Source organism: Cryptomeria japonica, chromosome 4, assembly GCF_030272615.1.
Source record: "Cryptomeria japonica chromosome 4, Sugi_1.0, whole genome shotgun sequence".
NCBI lineage: Eukaryota > Viridiplantae > Streptophyta > Pinopsida > Cupressales > Cupressaceae > Cryptomeria > Cryptomeria japonica.
In genome coordinates, this window is record NC_081408.1 from 260,822,883 (window position 1) to 260,840,190 (window position 17,308).

The window sequence follows — 17,308 nt, forward strand, 5'->3', positions numbered from 1 at the left end:
GAGTAATCATCCACAAATAATATGAAATATTTATCACTATAATAACTTTGAACTTTCATAGGACCACAAAGATCAGTATGTACTAGATCTAAAATTCCTTTAGAAGTGTAGGACTTACTTGTAAAGCCTGATCTTGTCATCTTACCCATTTGGCATCCTCGACACATAGCATTCTCAGGTTTTTCAAGACTCGGTAGACCTCTTACTCGGTGCTTCTTGCTTATTTTGATCAGATTATCAAAATTTATATCACAAAACCTTTTATGCCATAACCAAGTATCATCTATCTTTGCATAAAGACACTTGTTTCGAGTTGAGTCGAGATGATATGTATTACCTTTTGTTTGTGTCCCGGTAGCAGCTAACTTTCCATGCTTGTCATGAACTTTGACAATTCCTTTTTGAAATTCTATTCGGTATCCTATATTGTTTAGCTGTGCTACACTCAACAAATTATATTTCAAACCTTCAACCCAGTATACATCATCACATTTAGCATTGTTAAGAAGTGTTATAGATCCTTTACCTTTCATCGGACATGGTGCATCATTACCAAATCTTACATAGCCTCCATCACAGCCTTCTAATTTAACAAATTTGTGTTTATCACCTATCATGTGATGTGAGCATCCACTATCTATGATCCAAGAATCATTATTATTTATGTGAGATATTAGAGCTTTTTCTTCATACCTTTCTTCATCAGATCCATCTTTAATAGCCACATAAAGAACTTCCTCAATATCAATTTCATCAGATTCATCATCGTTGGATTCCTCATCAGCTACTAGGCATGTCTTTTAGTCTCTCCTTCTAAAGTCTCGGTGTCCTCTGTAGTGGTTATCTTTCTGTCTGTCTTCTCGGTAATCTCTCTTTTCACTAGATTCTTTATCAGGACAGTTAGAAGCCATGTGTCCTATTTTATCACAATTGAAACATTTTAAAGGTCGCTTTCCTTTATACTTACCTTTTCCTCTCGGTAACCTTCTGGCTAATAGTGTTTCAAACTCTTCTTGCTTCTTGATTTCCTCATACAGTTTGTGCACTTTTTCCATGTTCTTGCGAAATCTTTCACTTGCTCCACTGTGATCCCCTTCAAAGTACTTACTCATTCTATCATTGTAATCATCAGATTCACCAATATGAAAAGAACTGAATGCAGATTCTACTTTATTTACTGAAGACCCACTGTTATCAAAATTACTTAACTCAAAAGCATGTAGCTTACCAATAGTAGCATCCAAAGAAAATGGCATTTTAGGTACAGACCTTAATTCATTGATAGCAGAGACTCGAATAGCATAAGCTGGTAGAAGGGTACTCAACAACTTACTTGTTACATCCTTTTCTTCAGTAGTTCCTCTAGCTCCTTTAATTTGATTGACAGTCACCTTTAGCCTTGTACTGTATTGGGTTATGTTCTCACCTTCATTCATTCTCATGGATTCAAGTTGTCCTCTTAAACTATCTACTTTTTCTCTTTGAACATGTTCATCACCTCCATACATAGATATGAGCTTAGTCCACATTGCTTTTGCATCATTACAGCCTTCTAGATCATTAAACTCTGAGTCGGTCAATGCTGGTGTTATTTCAATCATAGCTTGAATATGTTCTTGGTTTGCCTTTGTCTCTTCCAAGGTCAATGGATTGGTGCTCGGTGGAATCTAATCATTCTCCAAATAATATGTTGCATATTCTCCAATTCTTGATAAGTGCAACTTCATCTTTTTCTACCATGTGGAGAAACTTGACTTGTTCAGCTTTTGTGCATCCCTTTTATACATCTTCGGATCTTTGCCTCAAGTGCCTTTAAACTTTTTCTTCTGGAGTCCAAAGCTCTGATACCAATTGATAGTTATGATACTAATTGTAAAGTACTGATGCTAATAGCTAACAAGATGAGAGGGGGGGGTGAATCATACAAACTTAATAATCCATAAAATCAGCAGATTCAACCTCGGTAACTTATACTTCTGCAATATAACCAAAACTGCTAAACATGTACACTCATAAAGACATAATCATCATTAAACTCATAACACCAGATTTAATGTGGAAACTTAAATAGGGAAAAACTAATGTGGGATTTCGGACCCACTAAGAAATATATTCTTCTAAAGTATGCTCAGTTAAAAGCAAATCATGTTAAGGATTACAAACACATTGCTAGATGTGACTCGGTTAAGGGATTTCCCTTAGATCTGTTAGGATCTTCACTTTGTTAGAAGTGACCTTGTCACAGGATTTCAAACCCTCATTTAGAATGTTACCTTGCTAGAGGGTTTACAAATAAGACTGTTAAGTCCACTCAATTAAGAGATTTTCTGTCACTTACAAAATAACAGTAATAAAATATATCTGCAACTTTACATCTAAAATGCTAAAGTAGATTCTTATTTGCTCAAAACAATCTTGTCATAGGACTTATCTTGTCCTTCTGCTAGGCTCTCTACTCTGTTATTCAAACAGGTCTTCAAGCTTCTATGCTCGGTAATCACTATGTAGCATCCTTGTGCTTACACTTGCTCACATACATTGTTTATCAACAATTCCTTATTTATAAACAATTGCTAACCACTTAATCTCCTTGATCACATTTCCCATAATCAATCTTAGCCATTAGATCTTCAAACTTGACCAAGTTCAATGTATCCTTCCGATCTGAAAACATTTTACCTTGTCTTGGGACTTGCATTCCTTTCTAGGAACTTGCACAAGGTTATTGCGGTTCAATCTACGCTGTAGATCTTCCTGCCAATCTTTCATTGCCATAGATCCTTAACAAACTTCATGCATGGCATACCAATCATTTATACATCTCTAGCTAATCATTGTCCTTCATTAAATAATACTTGTATACATCCAATGTGCACTGTCATAACTTGGTTGAAACTCGGTAAATACTAAACTTTACTCTGTAGACATTCCGCCTTCATTAACTGATATCGATAACCTTAGGGTTTACTGACTAGGTTCCTTAGGGTTTACTGATGAGGTTCTTTGCTCGATGACATAGTAGTATTAACCTTACAATCAACAACATATGTAGGATATCAAAACAATCTAAACATCATGATCTCATCATTGTCTAACTCAGTAATAGTTGCCCACTGAATATCTTATTTCTCCCCTTATTCATCACATTCTTTCTATGTCACTTACCGACCACTTAATACTCATCAAAACATACTTCTTAAGATATGGCAACATCATACTGAATCAGAAAATCAATTTCTTGACATCAATGACAAAATAATGTTATAAAGATAGTTATCATCCTTTTTCAGTTATATCAACCATCTTCAACAACCTTCTCAATATCCTTAATGAATATCCACAATCTTTCTTTCTACTGAAAATGCCAACAGTCATGTAAAAAAGAAGGGAAAGATAAGCAATATTGCCTACGTAAGAAAAATATCAACATAATCTTTCAAAGGATTGAAAGAAGAAACCCTAGGGGTGCATTGATAGGGGATTTGTATCCTACCTCCAATTACCACCATCAAGAATAAATTTTTGATCATCCTAAGAGGTAAAGAAAACCACAAAATTCCTTGGTAGAAGGGTAAATCTCTATTTTATACTTGACCAAAGGAGACAAAAGCTCCTAAATCAAGAAGAGAAGGCCAAAAAAGAAGAAACTTATACATTAGGCCCTTCCTAGAAAATAATCCTCACATTCAAGCACTTATTTTCCCAAAGGAATCATAGGAGCAGTAAAAGTAGAGGGAACAACCATCTTGAAAAAATATTTCACTTTCTTAGAAGAACCAAAAGTGGTAGAATATTTCCTTGAAGTAGAATATAAAAAGATTTTTTGTAATAAATATCATAAGATGTGCCTTGCTTGGGGATAAATGAAATAGGGGGAGTACTGGTTGCAACACAACCAACACTCACATTGGGTTACACATGGCTAAAAGAGAAGGTTTCAGAAAGGTTGGCTAGAGTCTAACTCACTAAACATTGTCAATTGTCTGAATGGGCGCACGGATCCTAGCTGGATGAATGCTAATCTGATTAAGGATTGCTAGGATATAATAAATGAGTTGGATGAATTCAAAATTCCATACGTCTTTGAGGAAGGCAATAAAGAGACATATGTACTAGCCAATATGGAGGTGGGCTACGTGGTGGCTAAATCGTAGAGCAGTAGGGACTCTTTCACCAAAAAACTTGTGTGATTTGGCTTGTGTTGATTCCACCCACTTATCGTAATCAATGAATTTTAATCATGATTTGATTGAATTGTTGGGGAAACAGCTTCTTTTTGTTTTCCCTATCTAAAGATCTAGAAACTTCCCTTGTGCCTAGATTTTCTGTCTAATTGTGTGGCCCATTTCCTGCTACAGTTCGGAGACGTTTCTGGTGTAGCCCATTTCCTGCTACTATTCGAAGACTTTTCTGGTGGGGCCCATTTCCTATTTTTTGGTGACCCAGAACATTATAGGTGGGGACAAGAATAGGAAAGAACCGCCTACTTATGAGAAATGGAAGAAAAGCAAGGAGGTGTGGCAAGAAATCGTTGATGAGGGAATTGTCCCCTTCTTGAAAAGACTCCATGGCCCTTTTTCTCTTCTCACGGAAACCTTTGTCAATGGGTGGAAGAAAGGGGTCCTGAGGGCTTATAGTGCTGATTACCAGTTGGACAAAACCTTGGTGGTGACGATTACTGGTCTGGCGATGAATGGCAGAAGGTTCTATAGAGACAAGAAAATGGGGGAGGAAGACTTGGCAAATTTTTTCGACAAAAAAAAGGAGCGCTCAAGAGTTAACAAAATGGCTGATGGTGGCTACAATAGGAAAGATCTTATGGCTCCCTAGGCAGACATGGTCAAGTTCATCATCAGATATAATGCGCTTGATGGTAGATATGTCAGTATTGTTTCCTACCATTTTACCATTTTGAACCATTTTGGGCATGGTAAAATCATTTCTATTCCTTTCTAGTTGGCCTCCTCTCTAGAGAATAGTCTTGAAAAACATATGGAGAATCCAAATAATCCCATTCTCCATGAAGGGCTCATTGTGCTCATCATGGAGTACGCTAAGACCCTTGAACTTGAGCCCTCTCTATCTGAGAAAGGCCAACATACTAATATTCAGGAAGTCTGACTCGAAAATAGATTTGGAGGATAGTGGGGGTGCCATTCCTTTTGATGACCTTGATTATAAACCAATGGAAGAAGGTGAGATGGTGGTCACCCTCGGTATGTTTAGTAGTAAGAGTCCTCCAGATGGACGGCTAGCAAATATAAATCTACCAACAAGATGATTTCTAAGGTCAAGCCTCTTTATAAAAAGAAGAAGCTTGTGGCTAAGGATTATAGTCCAAAGACTTTGGACCAAGAAATTAAACTGGACATTCCTATTAACGTCCTAAGGAAAAGAAGGAGACCATGCCTAAAGAAGCAGATAGTGGGTTACAAAGGAATGGTACTCTGATGAACCTGGTGATGGAAGCGACCAGAAGCCAGGAGAGGTGCTAGAAGTGGATGGAGAGAGAAATTGATACCTTAAAAGTGGGGGTTAAGGAGATAATAGATATATTCACATCTTTGCCAGAGGTTAGCAAGTCTATGAAACTCATGATTATGACCCATAAGCTCTCCCAAGATGTTGAGGTTATGAAATCCAACCATGAACAAAGAATTGAAAAGGTGGAACAGTCTATGGCAGAGATAAAGAAAAACCTCAAGAACCTGGTTGACATAAGCAAGGAGGCCATGAATAATAGTATGGAGGATCTCGAAAAGATCAATGTCATGGTTGCGAAGTAGAGATCCATCCATAGTGATCCTGAGAAAGATCATGGAGGTGAAAACATTGCTGCTGGAGGCAACAAAACCACAGGCCCTAGTTCCAGGACCAGAAGAAAGAGCAGCAATAAGGGAACCTCCAGATTCATTATGGAAGAACTAGAGGAAATCAATAAGACTACCATCTAGAAGAGCAAGGAGCCAGTGCACTCTCTTATTTGAGTACTTTTGTTTTGTTGTCTGTGTCTCTTTTTCTTTCGTGTCTGTTCTGGCATGCTCCCCTATTTTGCTATTGGTTTCTGTCTGTTTGGCTGATGGCCGGGTTTTATAAAACTTTTGGTTTCGGGTCCATGTAAAAATCGTTTATCTTTATCAAAAACACAACCAACACTCTTCTTGGGAGAGGAGGTCCCACCAACAATAGATAAAAACTAGCTAGAAAGGGACCCAAATCAAAAGCATTTTACTTAGGAGGCCCTATAGATAGAACCCCAACCATAACCCCCACATTACCAACTACACGTCAAGAAGAACCACAAACAGGATAAAATAGATCTACCATTAGATCCGGTTGAGGTGGATCTTCAGAAAAGGACTAAACCATAATGATGACTACAAATATAGCATTTGGAATCAATAATGAGCGGGAGTAGCCATGATTAATTTATGTAGCATACTAGGATAGGAATCTTAAGTACTTGATAAGATGTGAGACCTAGATTGATCAATATTAAATAATTTTTGAATTCAAATAATCTCTTTCTTTGCAAGCTAAGGTTGTTTTGTCATTGTAATTTTAGAAGTTTTTTGTAATTTTCTATGGTATGTATTTGGAAATAATGGAAGAGTGTGGTGCTCACTATAGAATTTTAAGACCCAAAATGATAAAATAAAATACTACCTTATACACAAAACTAAATTGATTTTGCAATATAACTTAAAATTTACATACATAAAAAAAATTATTTATAACTTATGCCCAATTAGTTTGATTTATTTTCTAACTACTCATACAATATCCCAGCTACCAACATCAACTATCTTACATTCTTCTCTATAGATCAAAGTTCAAACATTCTCTTAATCGAAAAGAGATCCCAAGAATATAAATCTGACGAGATGAAGATTTAGAAAGATTTGGGAGAAGTTTCCCAGTTGGTGCGCGCAGGTGTCCATTTGGGGACACCTGGGACTGAAATAGGACGCTGTGACTCTCGAATTGAGGAGCTCCACTATTGGAGCGAACTTCACGCAGCGGGGTGCCTTGTATTGATTTATAGATGCCCCTCGGCTAAGGGCATAGTCCATCAACTCATCAAATGTCCCACTTTCTACTATTTTTATCTGCAGATGGCCGATGGATTTGTCAGCGGCTCTGCCTTGCCTGTAGACAGAATTTAAACTCTCTTCTACAGTGAGACAACATTGCTGCAACACTTTAGCAGGCACTTCGGAAGTGTTGAGCTGCCAGAACAGAACGTAATGTCCCGGAATGCTAGATACGTCTGCGTAGCTGGTGTACTCAATCACTCAAACTCCATAACTCTCCAGATGCTCAGTTGCCTTGTTCATCGCGCTCTGCAGCTCTACTTCGTCAGTTTTGTCCGAGTCAATGCTCAACATTACATTTTTCCGGCACACAAAGTGAAACTGCGGCGCCGAGTTGTGGAAGCCGGTCACTCTCAGCACGTCTCCCACTCTGTAACGATACAGCCCTGAATCGCAGCAAGGGAAATAAAAATAATTACGTTAATCCATTATTGTATAACGGTGGTTTTCATGTTTCTAATATAGAGCATGCTCGGATAATCAGTATATGACGCTATAATCATTATATAACGCGTTTTGCTTTTTTGTTATAGAACATGTCGAGATAATCATTATATAACGCTTTTTGCTTTCTTGGTATAAAACATGTCGAGATAATCATTATATAACGCTTTTCATTTATTTTTTTGGGTATTTTACCTGCGTATGTGGTTACCACAAGTTCATATTCTTCACCGACTTTGACGTCAGCGAGCTCCACTAGCTCTGGCTGATTGTCCGATTTTCCAGTGTGATTGTCTGGGCGAAGGGGAAGGAATTCGAAGTAGCCCATATTGGGCATGATAGTGTACGACACATCCCACGGTTTGTTGAGCGGGTGGAGATTGAGGCCGAAGTAGCACTTGGACTAGGAGGCGTGTAAATCTTGTACCCCTCTCTTCCCCCCTCTCTCCCTCTCTCTCTATCTCTCTCTCTGTGTGGGGGCGAGATATATTGTATGAAATGAAGTTTTCAATTCGAAAAATCTTTTTTATTGAAGGAAAGAGATTTCATAAAGTGGCCAGGAGATTAGATGGACAACATTCTTATTATCATATTCTCATGATTTAACTACTTTCTCATTATCCACCCATCACCCATCAGCATTCTATTATATGTCAATCAAATAGACATTTATTTATCCACCACTATATCTTACTCTTCTTAGTAGGTTAGTATTATATATTAGATTAAATTAAGTGCATCAAATGAATAGATAAAGACATTTAGATGTTATGTCCACCACATTAATTTCTTCATGTTTGAGAACTATACCTTATGTAGTTGCTATATAAAGATATTGTTATCCAAGGTAATAAAACTCACAAATATTAATATTATCAGTGTGATGTACACTTTTTTTTCTATTGTATAATATTTTATCTTTTTTGTTTTTAGTCTATTAATTCAAAAGAAAATATTTATTAAGTTAAATTTCACATCTGTTTTTTTTAATCTTTAATGATATATTTTAACACATTCACTTGATGCCTTATTATAATTATTAACTTAAAATGAAAATTTTCTAAGTATAATTTTCTTCTCATATTTATGTGCAAAATTGTGTTTATAATATTGATTATTTTTTTGTAATTTTAGCAAGGAAATTTTTTAAGAGAACTAGAGGTATTATATGTCGTTGTTGCAATCTTATGAGAGTAGTTATATGCTTGATTTTATTGCACTATCCATAAGAAATTAAATGTACATGGATATTGACATTTTTAGTCAATAACTAGTATAAATATTGTTACTATGAATTATAAAATTTCTTTTCAGTTTAAATTTCTATCTAATTTGGTTTGTTATATTTAAAAAGATATATCACATTATTATGTACTCTACACATTTTAAACTTATTACTATTTTTCTTAATTATTGTCAACAAAGACCAACCTTTCATTACTATTTTTCTTAATTATTGTCAACAAAGACCAACCTTTCATGTTGATAAGTTCTTAACATCATCTGATAAATTAATAAAAAATGAAAAATGTGAAATAGTTTTAATATCCAAATTTAAAAACTTAACACTAATGAAAATTCATTGATCGTCCTTAAAAAATCTAAGTTCTTAAGAGAAGTAAAAAGCATAACATATGATAGAAATTGATCAATTGAATCTCTTGAATATCTCATATCAATTATGCGTAATGGATAAATAAAGATCCAAGACAACATTACATACATGATGGGCGTATTTAAAATAATTCAACCATATTACAAATATCAATGAATATTAACTGCGGCGCCAACTTTTTTTCTCACAAAGGAGGCCAGCTCTGTGGTCCGACTTCACAATTGTATAGCCGGGGAAAACAATGTTGATAAAACACATGTATATCATCTTGCCTCTTGTTTCTCTGATTAAATTTGAAACATAATCTTTTATATTCTTTCAATATTTATCCATGTCGGGTAATCTTGCACAAACCGTTTATATAATAATGGTACAGAAGGAAGCCCGGAATCGAATTTGTTGGTTACCTTCCTCTATTTTATGAGGATTTAGTTATTTAACAGTTTTTAGCTGATATATTATGATAACACATATAATTTTTTAGATATATTAGATGTAAAAATATTTAAATGATTTTTACATCAATTTGAAATTTTTATATCAAATTTATCCTCAGTCAGATAGATATCCGTATTAATTCATATGCATCTTATATATTAAGTATATAATTATATTAATGGTATTAAATTTTTATGAAAGTAATTTAGATCAAAAGTTATTTTATTTCTTAAATGTATTATTTATTTATTTTTAATAGTCATTTTTAATAATTTTTAAAAAATTAAATAAAAGTAAATAAATTATTCACTTCATTTGTTAACCTGAAAACGAAATAAAACTAATAGAAATACTGGCTCATTCATGGGCAGGTTAAGGTTAATCTTAGAGATGCGAGGGTCTCGGATTGTGTTTGGACTAAACCAGAGCAAGGGTGGATCAAAATTAATTTTGATGGAGCTTCGAAAGGTAATCCAGGTATTTAAGGTGCAGGAAGTGTTGCATGCAATGAAGATGGTCAAATTTCATTTAAAGGTGCCCAGCGTCTGCAAGATGGAACAAACAATTAAGCGGAAGCGCAAGCAGCTTTACTTGTGATAGAACTGGCAAGGAATCTAAAGGTTCTGAAGGTCCATTTAGAAGGAGATTCTCAAGTAGTTGTGGATGCAATTGTTAAGGGGTCCTCTCTGTGTTGTTGAATCAGTAAGTTTGTTTCTATCATTTATTCAAAAATAAAAACCTTCCAAGACACTTGAATTTCACACATTTTGCAAGTTGGGAATAGGGGTGATGGATTACTTGTCAAATGTGGCTTGCAAGTTGATCCATTTTATAACTAAGTCCAGTGGGGGTCTGCAGATGAAGAGATGCATTGGGATACCTAGCTAGATCTTTCAATTCAAAATTTTAGTGATTAGAAGTTGTACCATCATTGTCGTATGTCTTGATTTCTCATTTAAATGTCAAGGTTGGTACGTTAATGGGGAACATGTGAAAGTGATCCATTTTAATGTCTGCATTCTTGAAGAAGTATGAGCCTTTAATGCAAGCCCTCTTCATTTCATTGGGAAGCATGCACGCTATCACATCGGGCTTGAAAGGTGGTGCTCTGAGAACATTCCAGTGCTGCCTTAAATGGTCTTTCCAGTTGTTGTTTTTTAAAAGAAAGCTTCTCTGCTCCTCTTTTTTCGTTGAAAGCTTGTAGAGTAACTCTGGTTTAAGGTGATGGTGAGTATGGTGGTGTTGGAAGAGATGGAAGCTAACTTCATGCTTAAGACCAAGAAGCAGCTTTCCCCATTACCTAGGTTGTTCACGAAAACAAGCTTGAATGGGATGTTTTTACACAAAGATAAAATGTTGACGAAATGCATCCAGAGATTAATGGAGGAGAGCCTTGGGATTGTAGAGAATCATTTCACAACAAATATGGATGCATGCTCCCTAATTGTTTCATGGGTGTTGGAATTGGAGCATTCATTGGAGTCGGTAAAGAGGGTGGCGAGTGCAATTATTCCAGAAGATTATAGTTTAAATCTGGCATCAATTTTGAAATGGGCAGTCCCTAGAAGAGGGTTCTATTTGTGTGAAGGCATTGTTAATTTTTGTTGTTTACCAGAGAAGAATTACACTCCTTTCTTGAGGTAGTGGGACAACCAGATGTATGCTCATTTCAGAGAGGAGGCACAAGTTGGATGGGAGGCCTTGAAGGTGTTTGTGGACATGATGGAGGTAGATGAGGAGTTGCAGTGTGCCATCAAGGGGACCAGAGCCCTTGATGATGTTGTACAAGTGTTGACGAAGGAGACCGAGCGAGGAAATAGAGGTGGGTGGAACCTTGATCCTCATCTGGTCTTCTTGTTAATGGAATCCTTTACTATTTTTGATGACTTGGGGGTTAATTCCCTATTTTTGGTCCACTATAGATTTTGTTTGAACTGTTTTATTTCTTAGATTTCATGTTTAAGACTATTACGAGCCATTTTTGGATGCTCAAGCTACTTATTTTGTTTGATAATATAGTGATGGGTTAGTGTTTGGGAATACTAGGTGGTTTAGAAGATGGTTTTTAGAGGTGGTTTTTTGGAGGGTGGTTTGGGACTGTTAGAATGTTTGGACAGTTAAATGTAAAGTTCCTATTCCATATCAATAAAATTACAAAATAAAAAAAAATAAAAAAAATTTTGTAAGAAATTTAATCACAATATCTAAAGTTGGGGTTTTGATGGCTCTGTGTGTGAAAAACCGATGCAATGCATCACCATTTTGTCATGAGCACTCTTATCCAATGTGTGGTATTCACAGAGGTTATGTAAATCGGTTCGCTATTCTAGCTAATCACACTAGGTCAGGGGAATCTAGCAGGGTAATATCACGAACCCTCGAACAAGAACCTTTCTTTGCAAAAACAAAATACTCTCTGGTTGATATGGTTAGGTCTCCCCCTCCTCTGTTCAATGGCTGGGATCAAGACTGGCATGTGGTGAGGCGTAGAAATAAAAAGGCAACAGGGCAATCACATAGCCTCAAGCAAAATCCCAACCTGGGTCGGAAGGAGGGTTCTGTAAAACCTAATCAGTCAAATAGTTTCCCTACTACCCTTTTCTTTCCTCGAAAATCCTTGGGTAAATCATCAAGGGTATGGTATCCCCTGGCCATCATTCTTTCAGGAATCTTCATAATTTGGAGAAAGTTAAGTAACCGGTTTCGGATTCACCATCAAATCCTCCAGCTTCTCCCAACAGGCTGGTCATTGAAATAGATACCCAAACTCAGGCTAGGTATCAAATGCATTGCAACAACAGAATGATCTTTGCTCGGTGGAAAGGCTAGGGGATCCCGTCTAAACAAATTTCTAACTGGGTGGTGTCCTCTCTCAATAACCAAGTCAAAATTGATATCCTTCGTGATAATTTCTTAGCTATTGAATGCGGTAATCAAAATTTGAGAAATTCTTTGCTAAACGGGGGCCTATCAACGTTCAAGGGCATAGGGTTTGATTTCCAAGGATAGCAACCCCTCTTTCATCCATCTCAATTAAATTCCTGCATGGTTAATAGAGCTATTTCACTCAAAAAATTTCCTATAGAATTGCGAAACAATTATTTTTTAAGAATTATAGGTAACAAAATAGGTAAATTTGTAGAAGTTAGAAAATCAGCCCTAAGCTTCTTTAACCAACTTCTGATTGTTAACATGAATATTAACATTAAATCTTTAGAGCCCATAACACTAAAATGCGATAATCTATGTTTAACCCTTGAATTACCCTTCTATAATGGTCCTTTCAAAGTTAATATGCCAAGGAAGATCTCCCTTAAAAATTCTTTCCCTGAATCATCTCCCAAGTCTAGAGTCATTCCAATCAGATTTGTGGAAGGAGGGGGTTTCACCTTTGAAGGATTTAATAATATTAGCACTAATCATCCTACCACGAACCTATGTCCTCAAAGATCCCCCGTTAAGACCTTTAGCTCTCCTCTCCAACCATTGCCTTCTACCAATCCTCCTATAGTTAACTCTTTTCTTAGAGATCAAGACCTAGAAGAGGGAGAAATCAGTGAGTGGCTCCCTTGAAAAGAGCAGCCTGGTATGACAATTATGCCACCATCTTTCTCTCTCACCCCACCAGAGAAAGGGAATCCCTCGTGCCCCCCCCTTTGTTGGATCTAACCTCCCAAGCACAATCAGAGGAGACAGATAATCCTCTCCAGGACCCAGAAATGGCTCCTCAATAGGATCAACCAATCTCTCAAGCCTTATGGATTACGGCCCCTATTGAGGCAGGAGTTCGCCTTCCATCTTTGATAGATGTTCCAGATTCAATTGTAGAATCTGAGAGTGATCGTGTGGCTAGGGAAGTTAACATCATTGCCAATTTTGTAGGGGAAGAAGTAGTAAATGACCTTATGGATCAACTGGTTGATGAAATTTGTGATGATGAGGAATTGGAAAGACAAAGGGATCTCCTTGTCAAAAATCTAGTAGATATTACCAGAGTCGACTTAGAAACAGATGAACTCTTTATAGCATTAGATAACTTAGAAAATCATAATCCTAACACCCTAGGCATTCTATGCTCTGATAAAAGCAAAGACTCTCCTGATTGTGCTAGAATTAGTAAGAGAAGAGGCAGGAGATCCCTCGCTGAACTAAGATTAAAGGATGGAGAAGCAAGAGGTCAGTCTAAAATATCTACTCTTTTTAATGTAGGGGAGGGGAAGTTCCTCCCCACAGAGCCATGAAAATCATAACATGGAATGTTAGGGGTTTGAATGCCCGTAACAAACAACACATCTTAAAGCGTTGCATCTCTGATTCTAAACCTAACTTAATGTTAATCCAAGAAACAAAAGTGAACTCCTCTGAGGTTTCCCTCTTTGAGCAAAAACTAGGTGCTAGACAACTAAAACACTCCCCTGCCATAGGCGCCTTAGGGGGCTTAGCTATCATTTGGGATTCTAGATCCCTCTCATTTACACCTTTAGAAATTAAGAAAAATTGGATAGGAGGAGAAGTAGTAAGCTATAAAAATAGCCTAAGATTCAAACTAATCAACGTTTATGGCCTTATCCAGAATAGGGATAAGGTTAAGGTATGGTTGGAACTTGAGTCTTTCCTAAGAAGTTTCCCAAATGAGGTCAGCATCATTGGCAAAGATTTCAACGCCATCACCAAGGTAACAGACAAAAGAGGAGGCAATAGCAAACTACCACCATCAACTATAGATTTCAATCTTTGGATCAATAAGAATTCCCTGTTAGAAATCCAGACGGAAAAGAATGCCTTCACCTGGAATAATAGAAGATCTGGTTTCTGTAACATTGCTAAGAAACTCGATAGGTTCTTTATCCATGGGGGGCTCTCAGAGCTTAATTACTCCCTACAGGGAGAGCCTCTTCCTATATAAGGATCTGACCATTTCCCACTCCAATTAAACTTATTATCTGACCTCGCCCCTAAAAAGTGCCCCTTCAAATTTGAGTGCATGTGGTTTAGAGATGACAATTTTCTAAACTTAATTGAGAATTGGTTGAGCAGCTCTGTTTTCTCAGGTTCGAAGATGTTTATTGTTGCTAGTAAGTTAAAGCTTATTAAAAGGATGCTCTTAGAGTGGAATAGGATCAATTTTGGTAACATTTTGATAAAAAAAACCCTAATAGAGAATGGTCTCAATAATGTTAACATTGAGGTTCTTGAGAAGGGGATGGATGAACACCTCTTCCTTAAGGAAAAGGACCTACTCTCTAAGTATGAGAAGATACTGTCTTACGAAGAGATCTTCTGGAAACAAAAATCTAGGGAGACTTGGCTGAGTGATGGGGATTGGAATACCAAGTTCTTCCACAATAGTGCCAAGCAGAGGAGAGGAGTCAATCAAATTTCTAAAATCAAGAATTGCTAGAGTTCCATCCTATTTGAACTAGATGAGGTTGTCTCTGAGGCAGTCAGGTTCTTTGATAAAACCTTAAATAATTTTGAAGGCTCCAACCTTAGGGGCCAACTCAATATAATTAAGAATCTCCCAAAACTCATTACCGATGACCACAACATAGTCCAGTTAAAGAAATTCTCTGAGGAGGAGGTCAAATCCGCCCTCTTCAGGATGAATCCGGATAAGGCTCTGGGCATAGATGGCTTCCCCACCAGCTTTTTCCAAAAATGCTAGGGTTTTATGGGGACAGAAATTATAGATGCCTTAGAAGGTGTGAGGAATTCTAGTAAGATTCTCAAAGAGATCAACAATACCTTCCTCTCCCTCGTTCCAAAAAAAGAGGATCCTGATAGCTTTAATGACTTCAAACCAATTTCTCTCTGCAACACTCTGTATAAACTCTTAACTAAAACCTTAGCAGCCAGACTCCAAAATCTACTTCCCTTTATTATTAGCGAAGAACAAACTGGCTTCGTAGCGGATAGATCAATCTATGATGGGGTTATTATTGCCCAAGAGGCCATTCACTTGGTCCAGCTCAATAGGGCCCCAAGCATGCTAATCAAATTGGACATTAGTAAAGCATATGACAAAGTTGATTGGCGCTTCCTATGCGAATGCATGGAGGCCTTTGGCTTTTCCAAAACTTGGATCAACCTTATATTTGAATGCATATCCACCCCTAAATTCTCAGTTCTAGTTAATGGTTCTATGGAAGGTTTCTTTAGCAGCTCGAGAGGGCTCAGGCAAGGAGATCCTATGTCCCCCTTCCTCTTCATCATCATGGCTGAAGCCCTAGGCAGATCCATCTCCATGGCCAAAGAGGAGGGGAGGATCCAAGGTATCCCCATCACCAATGGCCTCCCTCCTTTCACCCACCAGCAATTTGTTGACGATACAATGCTTTTTGGGCAAGGTTGTGTGAAGGAAGCTTGTGCCTTCAAAGGCATCCTCAATTCCTACATGTTAGCCTTGGGTCAAGAGGTGAATCTGGCTAAATCTGTAGTTTTTCTGTTCAACATAGACCCCTATTTAGGAAAAGAGATCTACAATGCCCTGGAAATTAGTCAAGGAACCCTTCCTTGCAAATATCTAGGCATCCCCCTTGACAGGGGCAGGAGATCCTCAAATTTATGGGACAACTTGGTGGACAAAATCAAGTCTAGGATTAGCTCTTGGAAGGGGAAATTGCTTTCATCGGCTGGCAGCACAACTCTGGTTAGATCGGTATTATCAACTATGCCCATTTACCAGCTCTCCTGCCAACATTTGTCTTCTTCCAAACTTGCTGAGCTCAACAAGCATCTTAGGTCCTTTTTTTTGGCAAGGTCCTAATAGTAGCCACAAAATTTCACTTATTTCTTGGGAAAAGATATGTACATCTAAAGAAGATGGTGGTGTTGGCATCAGAATCCTTTGGGATCAAGGTAGAGCCTTGGGTGCCAAGCTGGTCTAGAGATTGTTCAAAACTCCTCACCTCAAATGGGCAAGATTACTGAACCACAATTACCTCAATGGAGAAGATCCTATCCAAATCTTCAAAGAGACCAATCTGCTCAGAGGATCTTGCCTTTGGAATTTTATGCTGGACTATAGAAAGATTATCTCTGACAGGCTTACCTGGAACCTGGGCTCCGGGGATAAAGCCCTTTTCTGGTCTGATTCCTGGGGCGGGTATAAGGCCATTGAAAACCTCCATGAATTTGGTGCCACCCGATTCCTTCTTGAATCACATAGAGGACCCTTGTTAAACAATTATCTCTCCCCTTCAAAGGAAGGGGTTGAATGGCAATGGATTGAAAGGGAAGATGAAGCTATCCCAGAAAGGGACAAGCATATACTTATGTCAATTCTCAAATCTAGGAACATTGTCTTAGGTCATAATGAGGACAAGCTCATATGGGAGGGCTCCTTAAGAGGGGAATACAACTCCAGGGATGGGTATTCTCACATCTCCAAAGCATTTTTAAGACCTAAGACAGATCTCCCTCTAAATCTCTACAGGGATAGAAACTATCTGCCCAAGGCAGGCATCTTCTCCTGGCTTGCGATTCAAAACAAGCTCCTAACTACGGACAAATTTAGGTGAATGGGATATGAAGGCCCTAGCAGATGTCCTCTGTGTGAGGCAGATGAGGAGGATACCAAACATATCCTCCTTAACTGCCCCTTTGCTCACCAATGTTGGATATGGCTCACCAATAAACTTGAATGGTCTGCGGCCTTTCCCACACCATCTTAGGTATGCTCAAAGCCTGGCCTCTCCTCAGGTGGGGTTATCTCTTT

The 17,308-nt window shown here is 37.6% G+C and overlaps 1 pseudogene; it reads right to left on the reverse strand.

Moving 5' to 3' along the window:
* Positions 1-257: 257 nt before the first annotated feature.
* Positions 258-16,721, reverse strand: LOC131065444 (indole-3-acetic acid-amido synthetase GH3.6-like; annotated as a pseudogene).
* Between the last annotated feature and the right edge of the window lie 587 nt (positions 16,722-17,308).